The sequence below is a fragment of the Herpailurus yagouaroundi genome, unplaced genomic scaffold (genome assembly GCF_014898765.1).
Source record: "Herpailurus yagouaroundi ecotype Mexico unplaced genomic scaffold, PumYag 186, whole genome shotgun sequence".
Classification (NCBI taxonomy): Eukaryota; Metazoa; Chordata; class Mammalia; order Carnivora; family Felidae; genus Herpailurus; species Herpailurus yagouaroundi.
In genome coordinates, this window is record NW_024412417.1 from 5,744,876 (window position 1) to 5,771,015 (window position 26,140).

Here is a 26,140-nt window from a genome sequence, read left to right on the forward strand (position 1 = left end):
CCACCTCCCCTTGTCACTGGTGAGGTGGCCAGGGCCCTACCTCAGTCCTAAAGCCTGGAGATGGGTTCCACTGGCTGGTGCTGCATCGCAAGCGCTTCCGGCCTGGACCTGTCTCTCTCTGCTCCACAGTCAGCAGAAAGAGTAGCTCCAGCGGTCACTCAGAAGCAAGTCCCCACCAGCTACAATGTGGGGGAAAGGTGTATTTGCTAGGGCTGCTGTAACAAAGTACCACAAACTAGGTGCTTTAGAACAACAACAGAAATTTATTGTCTGATGGTTCTGGAGGCCAGAAGTCTGAAATCAAGAAGTTTGCAGAGACGTGCTCTCTCCAGAGGCAATAGGGAACGGTCTGTTCCAGGCCTCTCTCCTTGTAGACTGCTTGTAGCTTTGGCTTCCAGATGGTGGTCTTCTTCCTGTACCGCTTCACATCGTCTTACCTCTGTCTGTGTCCAAATTTCCCCCTTTAAGGGCATCTAATCATATCAGATTAGGTCCCACACTACCCACCTCACTTGGTTCTCTCTTAAAAGACCCAATTTCCAGGATGCCTGGGGGGGCTCAGCCGGTTGAGCGACCGACTTAGGCTCAGGTCATGATCTCGCGGTTTGTGGGCTCGAGCCCCACATGGGTCTCTGTGCTGACAGCTCAGAGCCTGGAGCCTGCTTCAGATTCTGTGTCTCCCTCTCTCTCTGCCCCTCCCCTGCTCTCTGTCTCTCTCAAAAATAAAATAATAATAAAAATAAATTTAAAATAAAACATAAAAGACCCTATTTCCAAATACTGTCACATTCTGAGGTATTGGGGTTTAGGACTTCAGCATATACTTTGGGGCTGGGGCGCAGTTCAACGCATTAACAGTATGCAAATGTTCTGGTTCTGATAACTCGGTAGTTGGCTTTCAATGGAGACAATCCTCTCAAGAATTGAGATAAATCCAAGAGAATCTCCAAATATTGCCTAGCAGAGTGGTTAGTTAAGAGCCCAGGGTGCAGCCCTGGAACCAGACAAAACTGCCTGTAAATCACAACTTTGCTAGTTCCCAAAGAAGTCACCTCTCTCAGCCTCTGCTTTCTTGACCACAAACTAGCGCGAAGTATGGTTTAGGTTTTCATGCGGCTGCTGTGAAGGTGAAGTGAGAAAATATAAGGAAAGCATCGAGTATTAAGACCTAGGCACCTGCTGAAGTTTCAATAAGGATACTACCTATTTTCAAACGTCAAGGTTTCTCCCTCCCTGTAGAAAGAACGTCTAGGGGCCCAGCCTGAGGTTACTCCTTAAAGCGCTGTCTATAAAATCCAAAAGAGCCACCAAGGCATCAGTCCCAGCCTCCCTACAGAGACACTGCAAACAATGGCAAACAAATTGGGTAGGTTTGGATCTTATCTTCCAGCCAATCTAGAAATCTATTGTTTCCAAGTTCTTCAAAGTTTGTGTTTTCCAAAGAGAGAGGTCTTTTTCCCTTCCTTAAAAAAAAAAGTCACTGTCTGAGTCAATAGATTCGTGGGTCATGGAAGCAAATTACAAAGCTAATACAATGGATTTGAGAAATTGCTAATGTAATCAGATTTTGAACAAGCTTTGGAAATGGTCCCTATTTCGCCGTACCAAGGGTATTTTTCTAAACCGTTCATTGCTTTCAACAACCCCATTATAAAACCAACTAAAAGTGAGAAAAGCAAATTCAGCAGCAACCTATCTTGTCAGGACAAAGAAACCTTCCTCACCAGGAAGCTGTTTTCAGAAAAATATTCAACACCAAATAATCCTATTTGAATTTTGCCACTCAAAGAAGTCTCAGAAAGAGGGACTTGTGGAAGAAATTTGGGCAGGGGGGGGGGGGGGCCGGGGCGGGGGGGGGGGGGTGGAAGGAGGTAGACAGTCCTCCAGAAAGCCTTCATTTCTTTCTACCTAGAGAAATAGAAAAGATTTCTGTACCTTTCATTGTAGGAAGTAAAAATTATGTGATCCAACACCTCTGACTTTTAATATAATATTTAAACCTCATAATAAAATGTCGCTGAAGACTTTACCTGCTCAACCAGTAAAAGAGACACTAAAGTCTAGAAGTCCCTGAGGCCTTGCCTAGCACATAGTAAATACCGAATTAACGTAAACTTTTCATCATTTCATATGTAAGGTGATCCATATGTCCTAGTTGCCCTGGAAAGTCCCAGTTTATACTTGTTGCCTCAACAGAAATGTTTATAATGTCTCCTTTCACTATCAGAAGTGACCCAGTTTGGACAAAAAATCATATGGTCCACCCTATTGATAAGCAACTTTGAGAAGGTCTGCAAATATCCTACCACATAGGTTTCCTTTTATTTTTGGAAAGAACACCTGAAATTGCATTTAGGATTTTATTGGGGGAAGAACTTACTTCCTTTGATATTAGATGTAAGCATTTTCCCTTATGCAATGTTAAACATATGTGTTTATGGTTTTGTGGGGTTTTTTTTTATAAATTAACTTTTTCTGAGCAGTTCTCTCAATCTACAAATATTTACTGAGTGTCTACTGTGTGCAAAACAATTTTATATCCAGTACCAGTCAAAATTCCAAAACATAATTGAAAGCTCTCATTCAACCAAAAAAAAAAATACTCTTCCTATGTTCACTAAGTTACTTTTATAAATCTTTTTAATTTGTAACTATATGAAGACTTTAAACTGGTATGAAAATGAGGCAGTAATCCAGACTGGAAAAGACATCAGGCTGGGCATGTGGTGACTTCAGTGCTCTGCCCAGCTGCTAATTAGCCGTGGAATGCTAGAAAGCCGTCTTCCCCTCGCTGGGTCCCAGTTTCCTCATCCATAAAATGAGAGAGTCAGATGAGATCATCTCTGAGGCTCCTTTCAGCTCTAAAATTCTATGATCTGATGAACCATCTCTTTTCAATTGATTAAAATGAGTGTTAAGAGATTTCCTAAAGTAAACAAGCCAGGCATGATTCCAATTTGTTTGGTTTTCCCATTTTTCTTTTCATTCATTCAGTTTTCTAGCCCAGAGCATTGGGGGGGGGGGGGGCGGGATACAAAGTAGGTATTTCTGAATTGTCATTTAGAGATGACACCTGAAATCTTCCCCATTTAAAATGCCTAACACATTGCCATTTTTAACATGCTTTCAAAGCATTTAGACAGCAAATTCAAAAGGAAATAGTCTGCACAAAAGTTGACTTAGTTTTAACCATGCAGAGATTCAACCACCTTATAGTTTATTTTCCAGCTTGTAACTTGGAAGGACAAAAAGCAAAAGGGGATTGATATAATAATAATAATAATAATAATAATAATAATAATAACAACAACAACAATAAAGTTCTAATATTCCTACCATCAGCTGAGGAATAGGTCAATCCAAACCAGCTTAATGTTACCGGTGAACTAGCCCCTTTGTGGACATTCACGGTCTCTCAGCATCAAATGACCTTATTTGTTGGCTCAGTGGTTTAAAAGAAGCATTCTATTTCCCACGGTTGTACTTCAATATGCTCTAATCCATAGGGATTACTGTGGTAGAATGTTTCAACCCAGTGTAGCTTTCAGGCACAAGTAATTTTCATCAGAGCAAAATTCACAGTCAATTTATGATCAACAAAGATATTAAAATCTTAAAATTCTATGGTAGATGCCAAAATCAAACTATCACAGGGACCTAGCTTTTTTTTTAATTAAAATTTTTGAAGTATTTTAACAGCACACACACACACACACACGCACAAACCTGCAACTCGAACCTTGATGGAATCAAAAAGGAATTTGCATTTTTGATTTTATGTACAGCTGGTGGCCAATGTGTTTATCTCGGTAGGGAGAGGGGGCAGGTGGGGGATAAAAATAGTAGTTAAGATAAAAGAATGATCTCAGTAAGGATTTTTTAAATAAATGAGAAAAAATGGATGACAGAATTGAAAATCTATATTCTCCTCAGGAAGCAGGTATGGGAATAGAGGGAGCAACAGCATGCCTTCAGTGGAAGAGCAAAGAGAAGGTATCATCAAAGCCCAACCCTCATTAGAAGTGGCCCCTCTAATCTCAGGTTAAGAATTTAGGGCTCTTTTGAGAACACTATTATGTGCCCGTGGTTGTGTGTCAGGCAGAACTGGCTACATAATTTAAGGAACTCAGAAAAAAATGAAACTGTGAGGCCCCTTGTTCAGTAATTATGGAGAATTTCAAGATGGCGACAGTAAAGCATTAAACCAAGGCCAACACCCTGAGCAACTGCACAGGTCACATACTCATAAAACTGACCCTGACACCAAATTATCCACACCCACATTAGCTTCCATCCTTTTACTGAATTGCACAACCCAGGAGGTGTGTGCCTCTATCCAGGCTTTACAGATGAGGCCATTGAAAATGAGAGCAGTGTTTCACTCAGTCAGCTTGTGAGAGCTCAGATCCTCTTCCAAGAGACCTAGCACTTTCTACCATCCTGGCTACACTTAGTACTCCACAACAGGCAAAGGTCAGTAAAATACTCAATATTATACCTGAACTTCTAGTCTTCCAAAGATCTGGACTTCAATCAGGTAAGTCTCCTAAGCATGCGCTACCTGTTCTATTTGTCTTTGCTTACAGATTTTGCCCAATAAGTGTTAGCTAAATGAGTGAGTAGGTAAACATGGTATTCAATATAATAATAATATACTTTGGTAGATAATTTTTACATTTTTAAAAGCATTGTCACACACTTATTTTTTTCTAGAATTTTATATTGCTGGGTATTTTAAGTAATTCTTATGACTTATAAATCCCTGATAGTCTGAGCCTGATATAGGACAAGAGAAATACCCACCCATATTCACTCAAAACTCTTTGCTAAGCACTGACTGAGCTAACCACTAGAAATAAATATGCATATATATGTATGCACACATTTCCCTTAAAGGCTTTACCATCAGTAAGGCTTCCAGGATACTTTCTGAAGGGGAGTAAAAGGTATTTAGATGGACAACTGTGGGACAAGATTTCAAAAGTAGAACGACATTTGCAAATTGCAAGACACAGAGAAAGAATGCATGTGTCACGTGATGGGAAACGAGAATGAAGAAGACAGGGACAGACCATGAAAGGACCTTGAGCACCAAGTTCAGGATGCTGGCTTTCTCCTAAAAGCTCTGAGGAATCATTCTAGGAGCCAAATGGCATTTCCATGACAAAATATATGGCTCTCAATCTGGAAACACTTAGAGATGGGAATTGTAGGCTTCATAGCCAAAAGCTAGTCCTAATCATCCCAGCCCCATTCATCCTGGGTTCTCCATAATAGTTATCCCACAAATGTCCAAAGGTTCCTGAGAGTGAGAAGGAGCAGACTTCATGGAATTCTCATAAGAACTGATTTCATACCTGAATGCTCACCCATGAGCCCTGGTATGTTAATACCAGCCTCTCCACAAAGTTCTAGGCAGGCAGGCAGTCTTGCATGATGGAGGGTCTTCAGGTCTCAAATGGAGGATCCAGTCTCTTCAAAGCTGAGTAAGTTCTGTGGCCATTCTGAAAAATTAATGAGTCGCCTTCTATGAACTTAGTGCAAGCCCTTCCAGTTTAACCTATTAGGTATTTCTCAGCCGTAACCCCTCACCATCAGCTGTCACCACCCTAGTTCAGGACTTTTTCTTGGACAACTGTATCAGCCTGCTATCTGACCTGCAGCCTTACTTTTCCTGTGCTCAAACTCACCCTGTGCCCAGCTGCCCAAATGACATACATAAGGCACCAATCTGACCACTTTTACTCCCTGCATAAGAGCATCCCCATCCTCTACTTGATGAAGTCCAAGCCGGTTGCCACGGCATGTAATACTACACATACCTACCTCCGGGCCTGATTAGCTCTCCCCAAACCTCCCCATCTGCTCTCCGGTGTGGCATGAAACAGCTTGTGATTCCTGCACACACACTACCTATTTAACCTTCCCTGTTTTTCTCATCCATTCCTTCTGCCTAAAGGATCCTCTTAACATTTCCTTTCCTGGCTGATTCTGATTCATCCTTAAAGTTAATTCTGTTGCCTTTTCCTTCAGAAAACCATCGTGGACTCCTCCAGCCCCAGTGATAGGTGTCTCTCCTTTCTGATGCCATAAAAAGTCTTCACATATATCTTTTTAAATTATATCACCATCATTTATGTATATGTCTCCCCCTTTGGATGTGAATTCTTTGAGGATTCTAACGTATCTTCTTTATTCCAAGAGTTAACAGAGCACCTATACCCACTGGTGTTCATGTGTGCATATATCATGGCTTTCTAAGTTGGAGGGTCCGAAGAAGGAAAGGAAGAAGCAAGGTAGGTTAGGTAGAAGTAAGTGTCACATGGCTATAAGGGGCCATAGAAGAAATAACCTTCTCCTTTTTTCCCCCTGCTGCTAAGGTCTAGAATACTTCCTAATTAATAAATATATTCCAAAGACATTCATGGAAAAGGAAAAGGAGGTGATCCTTATATTGGATCCCCACAGAACAGGGCTTCAAAATAATCACCACCCCCTCATGAACATCTAAAAGCATTAGGAGCTCTCCAATTCCCCTAGACAAGATGAGCCATGGGAGGCAACTTTTTTTTTTTTTAATTTAAATCCAAGTTAGGTAACATATAGTGTAGTAATGGATTCAGGAGTAGAATGTAGTGATTGGTCGCTTACATACAACACCCAGTGCTCATCCCAAGTGCCCTCCTTAATCCCTATCACCACTTAGCCCATCCCCCCACCTACCTCCCCTCCAGCAATCCTCAGTTTGTTCTCTGTATTTAAGAGTCTCTTATGGTTTGGGGAGGCAACTTTATTAAGACAAAATTGACATGTTATCGGCAGCCGTAATGCTCTTTCCTTTCTGTCCCTAACTAAATTGTTAAAAGGCAACCATCCATTCTGAGATGGTAAGAAAGTCTTACTTGAGATGGCAAGACAGCCAGGAAAGGTAAACCTTTTTTTTTTTTTTTTTTTTTTAATCTTTCTCGAGTATGGCTCAGGACTAATTTGAGGACGAGAAACGATTCCAGTGCCTTGTAAATTGCGATCCACATTGCAACTCCTAGCAGCCACAGTTCAGCACAGTTAGAAGTCAATTAAGGGAGGCCCAGGATTAAGACATCATGGAGACTGAATTATCTCACACCAGCAGGAAAGAGTCGTTTCTTCAGTTCAGGTTCATGGTCTTTGGAGCAGAAGTGGTTTTGAAGAGGAAAGAAAATACCGGCGACTGTGGTCTGTTACTTTCTGCAAGACAAGGAAATAGAGAAGATTCCAACCTAAATAATAGCTAGCTTTTCAATATTTTTTAACTAATGAATTTATCTTTTTAATACACTTTGAGTACAAATTTCAGGGCTTCAGGTTCCTTGGGAACAGCTAAAAATACCAAAACATGGAATAAACCACAACATCCCGCAGTTCCCTCCATATGTTTTATTTTTTTTCCCCTGTTTATGGGATAAAATAGGTGAAATAAAAGTAAAAGTTTAATTACAAGAAATAAAGTGTCAGCAGTGAAGTTCACAGCCAATTTTTGTACTTGGAGTCATGGAGCATGTTTCCATGATATGATTGTAGGTTTTTGATTGTGCAATAAAATAATTTCAACAATAAAAACCATTAGTATGCAGGTGTTCTACAATTTTCTTAGGGAGTTTTGCAAGAGTTGGCATGCATTTGATAAATGCACTCTCAAACCCCAAACTCCTATGCAGAGACATGTGGCTTCACACAGAAAAGGCTTTTGCACACCTGCAGTAATCAAGCAAAAACATAATGGGAAGCAAGGGGATTGGGGGACACACACCCTTCTGTCTTCAGACGAATATTGAAGTATTAATGAAGCCTCATACACAGAAAGGCAGTATTGTCATTTGCTGACTTGGCCCACCCACAGTTTTGGTAACTATCACTTTAGAGATTCACGTGTGATCTTTAAATAAGCATAAAGGGAATAAATCATATTTTGACCTTATCGCAAAATTAAAAGTCACAACATGGCTTTTAAAGTACCTCTACTGTTCTTATAGTGAAGTGATATTCAGTTCGTTGGCCAACACACATTTACTGAGCAAGTTTCTCATGATGAGCTCTTATTCTACGCTTAACAAATAAAGATGGTGTGCATTCACATCTAAGCCTTACACTGCAGAATCCTTTACAGGATCCTTCTATGCATCACCCACATTTAAAGCAGAATGAAGCAGAGCTCCCTGGTGGGCACAGAGGCAGGAACCCTGAGCCCAGCTCTGCAGACACCTGGGTAGGCACAGCCTGGGAACTACCTCTCTATACTCCAGCGAGAGAAAATGCATTGTGTGTGTTACACAATAATTTCATTGAGGAAATTTTTACATCTCTTGTTTTCCAATGGTAGCAGAATACATTACTCTTTTCTCTTGATCCGATTAGCAAATGCCCTCCAAGACCTAACAGCAGTAGATGTGAAGTCAATGTGCACGAGGTCCTCACCCACCTCTCAGCCCATCCTGGCAGCATCTCTTGATGGTTACTCCACGAGGAGCTAAAATTAGGTCACAGCAGCCTATCTAAGGCAAGTCTGGGTGGAAAGATCCAAAGGTGAGCCTAAGCCAGCATCTGTATGAATTACTAACAGCCCAAGCCAAGAATACTTAATAGCAATGCCAAGTTCAAAGGGAAGAGTAAGTAGGTTGTAAATGGGAAACAAAGCCAAAGGCCAGGATTCAGGAGGAAAGAGAAGAAGAGCAGAATCGGATCAGGAAGGAAGCAAGATGATTCCAGGCAATTGTTCTGACTCTCACTGGTCTGCTTTCAACTGGTTATTAGGCCCAGTAACATCCATGGGCAAAGCTGAAAGATTCAGAGTTTGGGCTAATACTCCCTGCTGCCAAAACATTTAGTTTTTTTCTTTATCTATTTATATTGTCACCTCTTTAAGCAGTGGACACTTCTTCACTACCCATTGAGAGTCTAACAGTGAAATAGATGGAAAAAATCTGGTCCCCTCTGATTCTGAAGACCAGGGGTTAAAGACCACACCTGTTCCCCTTGTCAGGGGTGAAAAAGGAGGCAGGAACAAGGAAGGAAACCCTATGATAGGCTTAGCCAGCCTAAACTTTTTCTTCTGATATTCTTTTACTTTTTAAACTCTGTATTTCCGAACATAAGAATAATAGCCTCCAGCACATAAAAAGCATTCACATACTATCAATATGTACCCAGCCCTGTGCTAAGTGTTACAGAAATCACAAATATTGCAAAATGCAGTTACTGCCCTCAAGGTTTTTGCAATTTCAGTAAAAGACAAAAGACTTCTATATGAAGCCACAAAACTGGATTTTGTTGGGCAAAGAACCACCTCAAAACTCTGTGGCTTGAAATAATCATTTATCTTCTCTCAATTCTGTGGGTTGCAGGTTTGGGTTGGGCTCAGCTGAGACACAGGCACCTTGGCCTTACATAGCGTCTGATGATCCCACTCCTATATCTGGGGCCTCAGCTGAGACAGCTGGCAGGGTTGGGGTGGCCAGGCCTTTCTCTCCACAGGAAAAAGAGGGCAGGCTTATTCAGAGTAGACATGTTCCAAGAAAGCAAGTTCAGAAACTGTAAGGTCTCTGGAGGCTTAGACTCACAGTTTACACGTTGTCACTTCTGTCACATTTTTGTCTGTTTGGTTGGTTGGTTGGTTGAATAGAGTCATGAGCCAGCCACAATCCAAGAGGTAGAGAAACCCACTCCACCTCTTCATGGGACAAGCTGCAAAGAATTTGTGGCCAGATGTAATCTTCCACAATCACCCACTAGCTATAATTATTTGTATTATTTGTCTTATTGTAATTATTCACTCACTTCCGAGATTGCTGGAAACTATCATATAGTTTTATCACAAACGCAGAGTCCAATATCTTGGGAACTTCATCCAGATGTGGATGGTTCAGATGTGGACAAGGCCTCTTAGGTACAGCTTCTTGCATGTGGCTCCTCTTAGTCCGAAAATTTGTGAACTAAACAGACACATTTGTTTGCTCCCTCTCCCCACATACCCAACATGCAATGGTGAGATGGCAATAAGAAAATCGTAATAAATATCTCCATTCAAAAAAAAGAGAGGGGTACCTGGGTGGCTCAGTCAGTTAAGTATCCAAGTCTCGGTTTGGCTCAGGTCATGATCTCATCGTTTCACGAATTCGAGCCCCACTTCAGGCTCTGTGCTGACAGTGTGGAGCCTGCTTGGGATTCTCTCCCTCCATCCCTATCTCTGCTCCTCCCCAACTCGCACTGTCTCTGTCTCTCTCAAAATAAATAAATAAGCTTTAAAAAATTTTAAAAAAAAGGAGAAATGGGAAGTAAATAGGAATCATTGGTGCATAGCAACTCAGGAATCCAGTCATGTACATATACAATAAGAAATAGCCCTTATTTACAGAGAAATAGCTTTTCTCATCCTGCTCCCTTTTCAAAGAAATTTGAGGGCCCAGAGTCATCTGTTTACTTTGAACTGTTTGGGTCCCATTAAAATGCAACCTTATACAGACCCCTTTAAAGCTTTGTGGGTTTCCTATGTATCAGGGTAGATTCCATTTAATTAGACACAGAACACACACACACACACACACACACACACACACACACACACACACACAATTGTTTTTGATGTGCTCTCCTTTCTTCTTTTGGCAGGAAATCAGGATGCTATAAATTAATGCCCTTGAAGTCTTTAGAAGTTATCTTGCCCTATTGAGAGAATCTGCTAGGAACCACCACAAATCTTTCTGAGGTCTGTACAGGTGCTTAAAACCAAACCGCCCCCTCAAAAGATTTTAGAAGGGTCTTTTGTAGACTGAAGAGACTGTGACTGAAAACTATTTTATTTTCTAATTTAGAAAGTCTAGAAAGGCCCTCTATACTTCCTCTACTTTCTGCCTGCAAACTGAATAGTTTTCTTTAGTTCATCCCTTTCTTCGTATATGTTTTCAACACTCTGCCTGAAAATTTTAATTGGATCCACAATCGTATGAGTTAGTTACATTTTCTAACTTCCAAGTCACCACATGCAGTGGTTTTGCCAATTACTTTGAACCAAAACTAGTGCCACATGTTTTAGGTTTTTTGTGATGGCAGCACCTCACTTCTTGGTACCAATTTCTGTTTAAGTTAGCCTTTGCTGTGCAACAAACTACCTTTACAGTTAGCAGCTTAAAACACTGATTTGCTCATAGTCTTGTAGGTCAACGATTGGTGTTGGACCCAATGGTATGCTGATCTGGCTGTAGTCATTGCTGAATATGTAACCTGTCAACAGCGGGGGTCAACACTGAGCCCCTGATATGGCGCCATTTCTTGGTAAAACTGCCAGCCACCTAATAGCAGGTTGATTACACTGGACGACCTCCATGCAGTCTTCCATGCCTTTCCATTAGAGGCAGTACTTTGTTCTCATGGAATTGACACTTCCTCTGAATATGGATTTGCCTTCACTTCCCACAACACAAATGCCAAAACTACCATCCATGAACTTGCAGAGTGCCTTATTTACTATCATACTACTCTACATAATATCGCTCTGGACAAGAGAATTAATTTTTCAGCAAATAAAGTGGGTCATGGGCTTATATTCATGGAATTCACTGCGCTTACCATAACCCTCATCTTTCTGAGGCTTAACAGAATAGTAGAAAGGCCTTTGAAGACACAGTTAACGGTATCAGTGCAGAACCACTCTTTTGTGACACCCTCTAGGATGCAGTAAGTGCCAGATTAATGACTAATATATTGTACTGTTTCTTCCATAGAGAGGATTCAGGATCCTGAGAATCAAGGGATGGAAACAGAAGTGGCTCATATTACTATTACCCGTGTCCTCTACTAGTAAAATTTCTGCTTCCTTTCCTCACAATTTTGGGCTCTGCTGGTTTCAAATGCTTTGTTCCTAAGGAAGAAGGTTTCCAGGGGTGTGCCTGCATGGGTACACGTGTGTGCACACACACATGTTTCATTAAACTGGAAGCTGAGATGACCACCTGGCCACTTGGGCTCTTCACATCAGTAAACCAACTGTCAAAGAAGGAGGTTCCTTTATTGGTTGGGGTGATTGAGTCTATCAAAAAAAAATTGGTTTGCTACTTGAAAGGTTTTCTCCCTCCCACCAACCAATTGTGACACCAACTGGGTGTCCTCCAAATCCAATTTAATTCTGATATTAACTATCTGAGTTAGTGTCAGACTCCACAGGTTTAAGGGCTCAGTCCCACAAAACTGCTCCCATTTCAGATGCCAATTGCGAGTATCGGGTCCCGGGTTACCCACGCTTCTGTCCAACTTGGCTACAAAGTTGGGGGGTTCCCATAACCCCCCTCCTCAGTTTCAGTAATTTATAAGAATGACTCATAGAACTCAGGAAAATTCTGTGCTTACAATTACAGTTGATTATAAAAGATACAAATGAACAGCCAGATGAAAAGGTACATACGGCAATGTCCAGAAGGATCCTGAATGCAGGAGCCTCTGTCCCCACAGGGTTGGGATATGCTACCCTGCCTGCACATGTATGCATACACCAACTCAGAAGTTCCCCAGATCCCATCAATTAAGGGTTTTTAATGGAGGTGGCATTACATAGACATGACTGATTAAACTGTTGGCCATTGATGATTAACTCAATCTTTATCCCCTCACCCCTCCCTAGAGGTTGTGGCAGGAGACTGAAAGTTCCAACTCTCTAATCACATGGTTGTTTCTCTGATGACCAACCCCTATCCTGAAGCTATCTACAGGGCTACCAAGAGTGCCCTCAGGAGAACAAATGACATCCCATCACCCTTATCCCTCAGGAAATCCCAAGGGGTTTAGGAGCTCTGTGCCAGGAACCAGGAACAAAGACCAGATATTTTTCTTATTATACCACACTACTGCATAATAGGAGCAGAGGTCTCTTCATACTCCCAATGCTCTGTGATAAAGGAAATAGAAAACTGCAGTGGCCCATTATAGGTGAGACAGCTAACAGCACAGAACCTTCCAGAGTAACAGTTTAGGTCCCCCACCCACCATCAGACAAGAACCATGATGAGTTGAGGCCCCAGATTGGAGCAAAGGGAACATGGCAAGGTTACAGAAAGAAAGAAGCTTTAAATGCCAGCAATGACTGTGTGACCAGTTGCAGAAAAGAGGATGGTAGTTCTTACTACTATTTCTTCCTTAATTTGGTATGAAGCCCTATATAGTTTGCTTTTCTTTTTCTTCTCTTTTTCCTACCTATCTGAGGTATATTCATAATGGTTTACATTACATATAATGTACATAATAATATATTACACATAATGCCAAGTTATCAAGGTATTGACTGCACTAGACTCTTCTATCATCAGTTTGTTTAAGCTGAGAATGACTTTTCCTGCAATCCCTCCCCTCTCTATGATCCCAGGCTAGAGTTGGCCAAAGGGGGAACTGGAAGAGAAGCAGCTTGGCATCAGGAAGTGGTTCTACACAGCTCTGTCCCTTCCTCCTTCTCTTGGGAGTGAGCCTGCCCACCCAGAGCACACCTTCTGCCTCTCTCACCTGAGGGCAGATCTCTGCAGTAGGCATGTCATTCCACTTCCAGATTATGAGACCCACGTGCCACATTCTTCAGCCTTATCAGAGTAAGGATGGCTTTTGTCCTGTTTCCATATACTTCTCAGCTGGTTCAGAACTCAGGTGGGGAAGAGAGGTCTTCATTATTGGGCTCCCCTGAACCCCGGGATTGATTCCTCAAGGAGATCCAGGAAAGCTTTCTACCAGATCTTGAAAGATGTCATGGGACTAGAATAAATGAGAACCAAGGAGGCAGGCACAAGAAACAGTGTGAGCAGAGAAAGAATGTAGTGGGCAGGAAAAGGAAGATTCGTGTGAGGCACAGAACTACATTTTCTAAGCAAAAGAAAAATAACGAGGGATGCGGTTTGACAAGACACAGGACAGCGGGGCAGCTGATGGCAGCCTGGAAGACTAAGTTTTTCATAACAGTTACTTTAATTTTGCACCAATTGTTCTGGTTCCTTCTAATATTAAATTTTATGATCAGCTTCACTCCCAATTTAATAAAATAATGCAATCGGCTCTTTTATAGATCTCTTTTGTGGCTAATATAGGCTTCTTCAAATCCAAATCAGAGAAATGACTTGCCAATAGTAATGATGTCCCAAGCTCTCCAATTGCCTGTCTCTCCCATCATCCTCACTATACCTGACTTGACTTGGAAAGCTATTTTGCAGTGTTGCAACATTAATAATGCTTACCAGGAGCAGAACGCCTTTTTTATGTGGTTGATGTTATTTCAGCATGCTTTACTAGAAAGGCAAAGAGAAAGAGGTCTGGGATGATAGAAACATTTTGCCCTGGTTCAGTATCTGTCAGGAATTTAACCGATGAATTGTATCTCAGCGTCCGAGCTCATGTGTATGTTATGTATCATGCTGTTGGAAAATGTACCCATATTTCCCTTTGGTCCCTTTTCTGCCCTCCCCCGCCCCCTCCCCGCATTTCAAATTCATTTTTGTTTCTGTTCCAGGACTAATGAGACTGTGATCAATGCCTCTCTAGCTGACCCTGCCTTCAAGTCTTCAATCATAGCTTCTCTGTCTAACCCACTACCCTCTCCTCTTTGTCAACCGATGGATTTATTTAGTTAAGAAAACTAAAATACGATCATGCCTCAACTCCACAAACAGGCCTCTGGGTTGATTTTCTTCATTTTATGAAATCCAACCAACCGTAGGCGCTAAACTATGTCTTTACGGTGTCTGTGTCTGGGCTGATAATATTTTCTTCCTTTGTGAAGATGTTTTAAGGTCTGCCTCTTTCTCCTCAAGTCAGTTCAAGAGTGCTGTGCTCTGCAGGGTCACTTCCTGAGGCTGAGGTTCTGAGACTGGATCCAGAAAGCTCTATCCCTAAGCAGGTTTTTCTTATGAGTTAGGTGCTCACAGTTCTCCCCTTCCTAAAAGGGGACTCCAGACGAGGTCAGCACCCACCAAGGGGTGCTGGGAAGAGCCTGGCAGCCCAGATACCCACTGCCCGCTGCGCACCAATGAGCCGGACGCCCCAGGACAGGGGAGGGGTGCCGTGACTGCAAGCTTCAGAAGACCCCTCCCTGCAGGCTGCCCTTCCTGCTTCCGCGGTTGGGCCAACCTCACATCCAATCCTAACAGGACTTCTAGGACAAAATGCTTTTTACACACCCCATCTCACTTGTTACTTCCAACGTCCTAAAGTCCACCCGATTCCTTCGCTGTTTCCGGAAGTGTAGAGCCGGAGCTTCCGGCAGTTCAGTCCCTCGCCTTAACTGCAGGCAGCTAAGTGAGGGCCCATCTCTGGCCAGCTTCACGCTCCTCCCTCCTGGGCCACTTACTCCCACCGCCCCACTTTCGGTCTAAGCCCTGCCTCTCGCACGGTGCTCTCCATTCCGAGCCCCCAGATGCCATGCGCACACGCGCTGCCTTCGCCTCCAGTGGCCTGTACCACTGTGCTGCATCCTCTCCTGGATACACAGCTTCCGGCTACTTTTTGGCAGGCTCTGGGCCATGGGCGCGTCCCAGGTTCCGAATGCTTTCGGGGGGAAACGTGGGGAGGCGCCTGGGGGCTCAGACGGTTAAGCCTCCGACTCTTGATTTCAGCTCAGGTCATGATTTCACGGTTTGTGAATTCGAGCCCTAATCCAGTGTGGGATTCTCTCTCCCTCTCTCTCTGCTCTTCACACACACACACACACACACACACACACACACGCGCGCGCGCGTGTTCTCTCTCCCGCCATCTCAAAACAAACAAACAAACAAACAAACAAACATTTTTAAAATTACCAAAAAAAAAAAAGTGGGGGGCACCCGAGTGGCTCAGTTGGTTGAGCCTACCACTTCAGCTCAGGTCATGATCTCACGGTTGGTGGGTTCGAGCCCCGTGTCGGGCTCTGTGCTGACAGCTCAGAGCCTGGAGCCTGCTTCAGATTCTGTGTCTCCCTCTCTCTGCCCCTCCCCGGCTTGCGCATGCTCTCTCTCTTCTCTCTCCGTCTAAAAAATAAATTTAAAAAACATATAAAAAAAAAAAAAAAAGAAGGAAATGTGGGTATTCTAACCCCCTCCAAGACATGACATGGAACTAAGCTGCATGCCTTAGATTAACCCCGATACTTGAACAAACTGGAATAATGGAGGCTCATGGCATATGGAAAGAAAGCAGAGGAATGGCATATAATCCTCTTTCTCTCTCCCCTTTATCTTAGTCTGCTTTTATTTAATTTTATTTTTCAAGTTTATTTATTTTGAGAGAGAGAGCTTGAGCAATGGAGGGGCAGAGAAAAGGGAGAGAGCATTCCAAGCAGGCTTCACACTGTCAACACAGAACCCGTCATGGGCCTTGAACCCACGAACCCGTGAGATCATGACCTGAGCCAAGATCAAGAGTCAGTCACTTAACTGACTGAGCCAACCAGGCACCCCATCTTAGTCTCCTTTTAAAAACAAAAACCACACACAAAAAATAAATAAAATAAATACAAATAAAAACAAAAACCACATTTTTTGTCTTTTCTCCCCTTCTAGGATAGAGAAGTTCATTTTAACTCAATTTGACCTAATTAAGGGGACACACTGTAATTTCTCTCACCACTTATGTCTTTGCCCAAGGCCTTTCTTCTTTACAATAACTTACACTCATGCACCTACAATAGCCATCACCAAGATGATGCCACATACTTTGGGCTGTCAACCTTCCCAAGTGAACTTGCTTCAAGTCTACTTCCCAAGGGTGGGCCTGCAACTCACAGAGAGAAAATGGAAGTTCCATCTTACTAATCCAATTTAAGTGAAATACTCTCCAAAGCGACAGATCTCAATGAAATCTATTTTTCTTTTGTCATTTGCATGCTCACGATTTTGATAAATAATCATTTGCATTTGAAAGGGGAAAAATCAAGTAAAGCATAATTGAATTCTGATACCACTTGGGAAATACGGTCATAGATGTGAGAACATTACGATGGTGCAAAGGACCCTAAAAAAAATCATTTGTGCAACTAGCACACTGTATATTTGATCTGAAGATTCCTGGACAAGCTTCATGAGAGAAGCTTTGAGAAAACACTCTTGGGTCACAAGTCATGAATGTTTTTGGTAAGAATGAAATGCATCTTACATCTGAGGGTACTTTTTAGGAACAAAGCATTTGGAGAAATACCTGGCTGGTAGCTGCTTTAATACTCAACAAGGAGGATAGCCAAAATTTAACGACAAAATACAGGATAAAGAACAACAGGGAGAATGAAGTCTTCACTCTTAAACAATCTGTACTGCATTGGTTTAATGCAACTGCAATTAGCCAAAGAAAAAAGTTTAGGACTATCTCATTCCATTTTCAAAAATCACCAATAGCACATATTACATGCAAATGATGCTTCATATCATTCTAAATACTTTCATGTATTCCTTAGTTTTATTCCCCTTGGAGGTGATCAGAATGGGTATTATTTTCACCAGTGAAGAAGCTGAGGGAGGGAAATCTCCCACCAGGGTTGACACAGCTGCTTAGTGACAGCAGTTGGATTGGAACCCAAGTTTGTTGAACACCCACCCAGAGCACCCAGTGTCCCATCAGCCTGTTACGTCAGTTCCATACTGGTCGTGAGATTCCAGGCATTCCTTCAATCCATAAAAATTGTATTTTTGATTGAGATCCTACTGATAAACCATGCTCTTCATTAGGGCCAAAGAATGCCATATTTAATCTCAAAAAAATGGAGGTTTACATGTAAATGCAGACAACGCCTTGCATAAAAGCCTCCTGCCTTGAATTTCTTGTAACACCTCTCTTTCAAAGAGCTAAGGAAACTTTGCAGCCACTTGCTAGCCCTCCCAACATGCCTGTGAAAGGCCCAGTGGGCAGTTTTAATTATGTCCGGTTTACAAATAGAAAAACTGAGACACAGATGGTGAAAAATGAAGCTGAGTAAAGGGTTTTCCCAGAACCACCCGGCCTGTCGGGCCCCGGCCACTGCTTGCCAGGCCCACACAATCTCCACTTGGCCACATTTTCTAAGTAAGATGCTTCGAATGGCAGATGATCCTTAAAGGCTCTGGTGTGTTTCAGCTGTAACACACACATACTTTGAGAAGTAGTAAAATAAAGCGGTCAGAGCCCTGGGGCTGTTGGGAGGGGGGCCGGTAAACGATAGGTATGGAAAGTGCTTGGCACTGAGTAGCTCGCAGGTAGTATGGGCACAAGAAATGGTAACAGGGAGATGAGTCTCTGCCTAAAGAGAAATGAGGCTGCTAATGTAGATACTTACTAAATATTTATGAAAGGAAAGGAGGGAAAAAGAAAGAAGTGAAAGAGGGAGAAAACTTTGTAAATGGGAAATTGGGCTTACTCTTCTTTGCCTGTGACATGTGAGAGCTTATAAAATGGTTTTCTCCTCTGTAACATGAGGGTCAGGTGGGCATGTATCATTAACACTGCCCTTCATAGAAGTCAATCTCCACCTCACTGTGCAGGCTTCTTTGCTTAAATTACCTACAGTTACTTCAACCTAACCAATACATTTTAGGCAGACTCATTCTAATATGGTTTGTTTCAACTTCAGTATAAAAGAATTACAAGCCTTTTTTGGGGCGGGGGGCTGGATGGCTCACTCAGTTAAGCATCCGACTTCGGCTAGGATCATGATCTCACAGTCTGTGGGTTTGAGCCCCGTGTCAGGCTCGGTGCTGACAGCTCAGAGCCTGGAGCCTGCTTCAGATTCTGTGTCTCCCTCTCTCTGCCCCTCCCCTGCTCACGCTCTGTCTCTCTCTCTCTCTCTCAAAAATGAATAAACATTAAAAAAATAAATTAAAAAAAAAAGAATCACAAGCCTTTTTAAAAGTAACTAAATAGGTTTGACTATATTGCAATAGTTCCTGATGTACCCATCATAAAAAACAATCCTTTTCTGCTTTTTAATCTCCCCAAACCAAACATCTTTCTCTTTTTTTTTAATTTTTATTTTAATGTTTATTTGTTTTTGAGAGAGAGACAGAGTGTGAGTGGGGGAGGAGCAGAGAGAGAGAGACACAGAATCCCAATCAGGCTCCAGACTCTGAGCTGTCAGCACAGAACTGGACGCGGGGCTTGAACTCACGAACCAAGAGATCATGACCTGAGCAGAAGTCGGACGCTCAACTGACTGAGACCCCAAGGGGCCCCAAATATCTTTCTCTCTTATATACCAACTGCAGCCAGATACATGGTGATGTAGGTAGGGCATACAATTAAGATTCTGAAAACTTTGCCTAGCAGATTGAAAGATACTTGAAAATTCATGTAATTCACTGGCTTTTTGGTTTTCTTTCTGGCTAAATTCAATCTTGACCCCTCAGTTCTAACACAGAGTCCCTGGCCCCTGAGGAAGCCTTGAAATGGTTACGTGTCTTCCAGTTTGTCAGACTCAGTTGCTCTGCTCAATGTGATATTATTAACATCGTCTGCATTAAAAAGCAATGAGTAAACATGCTTTATTGCTTAAAAAGGAGGGATTGCTAAATATGAGAAAACTGAATTGCTTTTAACCTTGCCCAGGTAGGTGCATACAACTTCTTTTGTGTTTAATCCCATTATTTAATGTGTGAAAATAAATAAATAAGAATGGGCTGACAGAAGTGGCAATATAATATCCTTTAATCTGCAGTTCACAGTGCATTTAAAAAATAATAATTTTGAAAGGAGCATTTGAAAACATTTGATCTTAAAAATGCATATTTTGCTTATTCTAGTGTTTGTTGATATGAAGGCTTTGAGGTCAGCCCAGTAAATATTCAGTTTGCTCGGCACAAACTGTGCAGGAATCTAATAGAAAGCAATATTGTTGAAAATGGATATCAATTGAAAACAGAGAGCAGCGTCAACTATTCCCCACTGGGAACAGACAACAATAAAACCAGTCAAGCATTACACAGCCGAGCCTGCCAAATGTCATTAGAGTGGAGAAAAAAGGAAAGGAACATGGTCGGGAAAGAAGCACTTTGCTTTATTTTTTTTCCCTCCAATTTAAAAAGACAAAAAAAAAAAAAAAAAAAAAAAAAAGCTTGGGGGGGGCTAGTAGAACATTTAAAGAACAAGGACAATAAAATCATCCTAAAATTGCCCGAGCCAGTGTCACCTTTATCCTGGGCCTGATATATCCTTTTTTTCCTTCCAGAATGATTATATGATAAAGATTTTCAAATAATTTTTCTGTCTCTTCAGCTGAGCATTTTCCCCTAGTGACTCTCTAATCAGGTGCATTTACAATCGTAAAGTTCCCAATTTTTAAACTAGCATTGTGATGTCATTCACAAAAATCACATTTCTATCATCATTTAATTAATGGATCTGAGGTCATATTGAAAAAAAAAAGGTTTTGTAAACGTAAACTTTTTCACTGTTACCACCAAGCTTCAGTGGGGAGCATGGAAGAAGGAATGGGCTACAAAGAAGCTCTATCTCTGGGTGCAAAGATCTATTTACAGTAGCTCTAAAAATCTGCTACATGATGGCAATGTAGAAAAATAATTGCTGAGCAATGGGTGGGACAGACGAACACATTACCATCGCCATCCCCACCTGAAGGCAGAACTGGGAGCCAGTGACTTAGCCCCAAAGCTTCTGCTATATCTATGGCATTTTCATTGATGATTTGTAAATTTTCAAACAAAGAAAAATTGTCTCCTACAGACAATGGTCAAGCTTCTGAACAGCCAGCCAAGAGCTCCCCCTAGTGAAGTTGCACGCATATCAGAGTGAGCTCCCACACAACACACACACACACACACACACACACACACACACACACACAGCCTTAAACCTGACTCTTTATTCCAAAATGTTGTCCAGACCCACATTCTTTAAAAACAGCATGAAAAAAAATCCCCCACACTCTCCTGGATTACTCCTCCTGCTCATTGCCCAACCCCACCCTCAGCGGTAAAGAGCCTAGTGAGGACTCCTGTAAGAAGGTGAAACTGTCATTCTGATCATATCATTTTGAAATAGTAATAATAACATATTGGCTCCAAATCTGCATCCTCAAGTAGATGCTATCAATGTAGAAAGTCCTCAGGGACAGCTTATTACCATGTAATTAGCATAATAACTTTGTTGTGTAAACAAAATAAAAGACAGGCTTGAATATAAAAAATATATCTTACACTGGATCAGGATCTACAGCTTCTACAGAAAAATCTATTGTCTGCTAGTCTTGTATTTCGTTGCCGCATCACTGTGATAAACACCTAATGAAACGTGCAAGCAGCTTTCTATGTAAGTGTACTGAATTCGTACACGTGCATACACGTGCCCATATATTTTACTGCAAAACAATATACACAACACTCATTCTACTCATATTTAACAGAACTAATTTGCTATAACGCCAGCATTGCATCTCCCAGATCAACCCTAATTCCTTCAAGTACATTTTGGCTTCTTCCAAAAAGATATTTTATTGGTTTTATGAGCCTTGATAGGACTCTGAAGGAAGAAAAGGCATTCTTTGGGGGAAAGAAGGTAGCAAACGTAGAAATCAGACACAGAGATGAAAGGCATTTTATGTCTTCCTAAAAATTCTTTGAGGGCCATATCAACATTTTTAGTAAAATACAAACGACTCCCATTTTATAATTAACAGCTGTTTGTGTTAAGTATCCAGTGCTTCCCAGCTCCGGCTAATATGCTTTTCTTGCTGAAATTATAGGTCCACAAGAAAAGGGATCATAGGTCTAAAATGCTAAAGGTGACCCTATTTCCCTGGGAGTCTAACTCTAGAATGCACTTTGTGAAATGTTATATATTAATGCTCAAGCTCTGAAATCTTTAGACATCGAAACAACACAGGATAGAGTATTTTTTATGAAGTGTTACTTTCATCGTCAAGCTTCTTTGAGTAAAAATATATACATAAGAAAAAGTAAATTTAAATAAACCCACTGGCTTATAGACACTATTACTTAGCCTCCCAAGAGGATGGTGACAATTAATGCGAAAGTCTTTGCAAAGTTTTGGTGGAAGACGCAATAAAGTTTTCGTTTTGGTTAAAATATTTTCTAGGGACTATTTTAACGAGCTAGTTTAGTATACTCAGATCTTTGTTCTTTCCGTAGCTCTTGCATCTCCTCAAAACAAAAGAGACCAGGTAAGGGATTGTGGTGGGGGAATGGGGAACATAGCACAACTCAGCCACTGAATGGGACACATATGGATGTCACCAATTTTACCAACATTGGCCAAATTATTAGGGCCAAACCTTCACTCCCCTAAAACCCATATCAATGATGAACTCTTCTACACTTCATTGTTGGACTGTGGGTATATATCTCAGCCTGCAAAAACTGGGTTTCTTCCCTTATAAAAGGGGGAATTATAATGTGCAACACCTCCCTGAATCAAAAGGAAACCACTATACAAAGAACTGAAATTAGACCTATTACATTAATTAAAATTCTGCCAGCATCTCTGAAAGTGTAATTTGGCCCAATGTGTTTTAAAAAAAAACCAAAACATCATGAAAATTAGCTAATGAATATTGTGCAGTCACTTCCCTAACATAAAATAACTCAACCATTTAAATTGCACAAATTCCAAAATGGTCTAATTTACAATACGTCGTTGTTTGCTTGTTTGTTTTAGAAGTGCTTAACCTAATAACATGGTGAGATTGTATTTTTTTTAATTCCAATCTTTTATAAAATAACAAGAGACTTGTGGTTGAATTTTCCCATGAGCTTAGTAACTACAACCCTAAATACTTAACTCTGACAATATTTACTCCTACTTAAATTTATTATTTAAAATTTGGTCCTTTCAGTTTTCACTAGGTTGAGAGTCAGGAGACTCAGCCTTTTGAGTCAATGCTGACAATTACTCACTATGTGACCTTGAGCAAGCCACTGCCACCTGGGACTCCTATAACAGTATCTACCCTGGTGGCCTCATGGGGTTGCTGTGACCATTAAATGAGATAGTACATGTAGTAAGTGTTTTAAATATTAGAAAGTGCTAGACAAATATATGCACTGTTATTTTGAAAAGTAATGTCTTAATCAATCAACGAATGTGTAATCATCTTTTAAAACTTTCTCCAATTGATTTCTCTAAATGGTTCTTTCAGTTTTTCATTTTTTGGAAAACCATATATGTTGAGTTACTTATCTGCAGAGATTTATTTTTTTAATTTTTTAAGTATTTATTTATTTGAGAGACAGTGGGGGTACAGGGGGAAGGGGCAGAGAGAGAGGGAGACACAAAATCCAAAGCAGGGTCCAGGCTCTGAACTGTCAGCACAGGGCCCAACTCAGAGCTCAAACCAACTGACCGTGAGATTATGACCTGAGCCGAAGTCGGACACTTAATGGACTGAGCCATCCAGGTGTCCCTGTAGAGATTTATTTTTTAAAAACAATTCCTGGTACCATTGGAATCTTAGTTTGGTATCTAGGTCTGTTCCAGTCAATCTTTCCTGCTCAGAATTGTCTCTAAAATTACATGAGAGCACAGCCTATATATATATATATATAAACCATTGTGCTTCTTTGGTTTGGGTTCTCCTAGCCTAAAAAGTGTCCAAGAGGTTCTCTCTGAAGAATTTCCAGAGAAGGTACCATTGCCACCAGATAAAGGCTCTGCCTGACCTTGACTCCATCATAGCCCAGATGGAAGAATTAGCCCCCAGATGCATCCCTATGTTAAAAGTGAAACCATGTGGAATACTATCCAGCAATCGAAAGAAGTGAACTACTGACATCCACAACAACATGGATGAATCTCAAATACATTTATCCTAAATAAAAAAGCTAGACTCAAAAAAGCTGTATGTGGTATGATTCCATTTACATGGCATTCCAGAAAAGGCAAAACTATAAAACTATAGGATAGGAAATAGATCATCAGTGGCCAAGGGCTGAGGGTAGAAGGGGGAGCGGGGGTTGACTACAAAAGGGCAGGAGGAAATTTCTGCAAGTGAGGGAACTGTGCTATGTTTTGGTTATGGCAATGACTACATGGTGACATGTCCATCAAAGCTCATACTCAAAAGGAGGGATTTTACAATATGCAAATTATAGCTCAATAAATCTGAAATTTAAAAAAATCATGGAAAAGTCAGCATGAGTTTTTTACCCTGCTCAGATTATTATTTTTCCTTTAAAGCAAATTGTATTTCCATGGCAATTCAAACTGTTTTCTGGTAAGATGAACCCACATAAAGCTAATTAGACACTTCACCAAATATGGTTAAATTTTGAAATAAAATTCCCACTACCTATCTATCACATCCGTGATTAATTGCCAGAGTCCAAATAGTGTTATTTCTGGCACAATGATCATCATGTCATTTGTATTGTTTTCCAAACGGGAGGAAAAGATTTCAAGTCCTAAGTTAGCTATATAGATTGTCCTTCTTCTTCTTCCTTATGTCCCTTATGTCGCCATCCAGTCCTTAAAGAATTGTTGATAATTGTTTTATAGGTATTGCTCGCAGGAATGGGAGTGTGTCCCCTCATACAGGCTTGTCAGTCAAAAATTTCAGCTGGTTACAAGAGGCCCTCACTTAAATCGAATTCTGAGTAAAATATGGCCCAGATAAAGCTGATGAAAGGCCTATAAAATGAGATTTCAAAACAGACCAAGCAAATCTAGCTAAGAGAGTCTCTTTTTAAAATCAGGTCGGGAGGCCATTAGGGAGGAGGAATTTATGCACATCCTCATCAGAGAAAGCATGAACTTTTTAAAAACCTTTCAGCCCGCTTCAAGCCCTCATCCTGGACTTAGCCTCCTCCTCACCGTGACATCTGACTCCTGTGCCCTCTGCACTTAGAAAGGAGCCAATTCAATTTAAGAAGGTTCAAGCTTTCATTTGCATGTGAACTCGACCAATCCCAGTGAACCTAGTTTCAATCCCTGTTTTGCATAGAGGACCTGAATGAGAACTACACTCAGAGCCTTTGCCTCTATAACTCTGACCCCTGTCTATCTTCCTCCAAACCCAATTTATGTTTCTCCTTGAATCAGTGTCTCCTGAGTTGCAATTCTAATTGCCCAAATAAACGCCTCTTTGCTTAAGTTTTTCACTTAATTTCTCTTCTTGGCCCCCCAAAAGAGCAAATAAAGCAAACGAATCAAAAAGCGTCCTAGAACTCAGTGAAAAAATGCAACCCATGTACAGTACAGACGTACTGTAAAATATTAGTACCGAGACTCTTCCTTTTTAAGATGGGGGTGCAGCATTCAGCTGCAATGATTTTATTTTCTTATCAACCAAATCATATGATTTAGTAAACAGGCAGAGAGGTCAGTAGGCAACTCCTTCCTGGGACATGATTGCTGCGGGAGCTTAAGGGGAGTGCATCTCTGGAGAGAGAAGGAGGTGTGAGAAAAGAACCCCACCTCTCTGGATCCCCATTCTGTTCCTTCTGCTGTAAAATGCCATATAAAACAATGCCCGAACAATCTATCGCTGGAAACACAATTATTTGCAGGTGTCTCAGAGCCATTTCGGCTCATTCACTGTTCCTTTCCCCTCATTGACATTAGTTTAATCTGTGAAAATCAGATCACTATTCCGCCAGACTTTTTACCTCATTAGGTTTCTATTGTCTGTTCTGAGGCATTGCATACATTTCTACCTCCAGGCAAGACTGGTTCTTGTCTGCACTCAGGTTTTATCCCTTCCCCCTCTTCATTCTTATGAGGAAGAAACACTTTTAATCCAATAATTTAACTACTTCTGGAGCTAATCCAGAAAGATCCCACCTGTATTAAAAAAAAAAAAAAACTGGCAACTTTGGGATATAAATCCTAATCATGCATGAGATATACATGAAACACCCACACCCCCAGGATTTGCTCTCTAGACAAACAGCAATTCTCCGTAGATAGCAAATTATATTAAATACATATAATTCCATTTTTTTTCCATTGTGTTAAATCACAGCAACGTCGTTTTCTTGGTAAATTTGTGTCTCCTGTATGTCATTACTACTATGATTGGAAAAACATTGCCTAGAATTCTTTCAACTATATTTAGATTGGAGTTAAAGCATCCACTTTGTACAGCCAGATCCACGGGACCAAACGAAGGACATTAGTGAGAGTATGGAGCTGTTTTCTGCAAACCCTTGAATTTAAGCATTGAAGATCACAG

General features: G+C 41.2%; 1 long non-coding RNA gene across 2 annotated transcripts in view; it reads right to left on the minus strand.

Moving 5' to 3' along the window:
• Positions 1–26,140, minus strand: part of LOC121042699 (uncharacterized) — a 406,759-nt gene that overhangs the window by 136,112 nt on the left and 244,507 nt on the right. The window contains exons 1-3 of one of the 2 annotated variants that reach the window (XR_005796391.1): positions 9,814–10,083; positions 6,903–7,227; positions 5,358–5,504 (exon numbers count right to left, since the gene is read on the minus strand). This is a non-coding gene — a long non-coding RNA (uncharacterized LOC121042699). Of the gene's footprint in view, positions 1–5,357; positions 5,505–6,902; positions 7,228–9,813; positions 10,084–26,140 lie in introns of those variants that run through there. The other variant, XR_005796392.1, reaches the window with a different exon arrangement.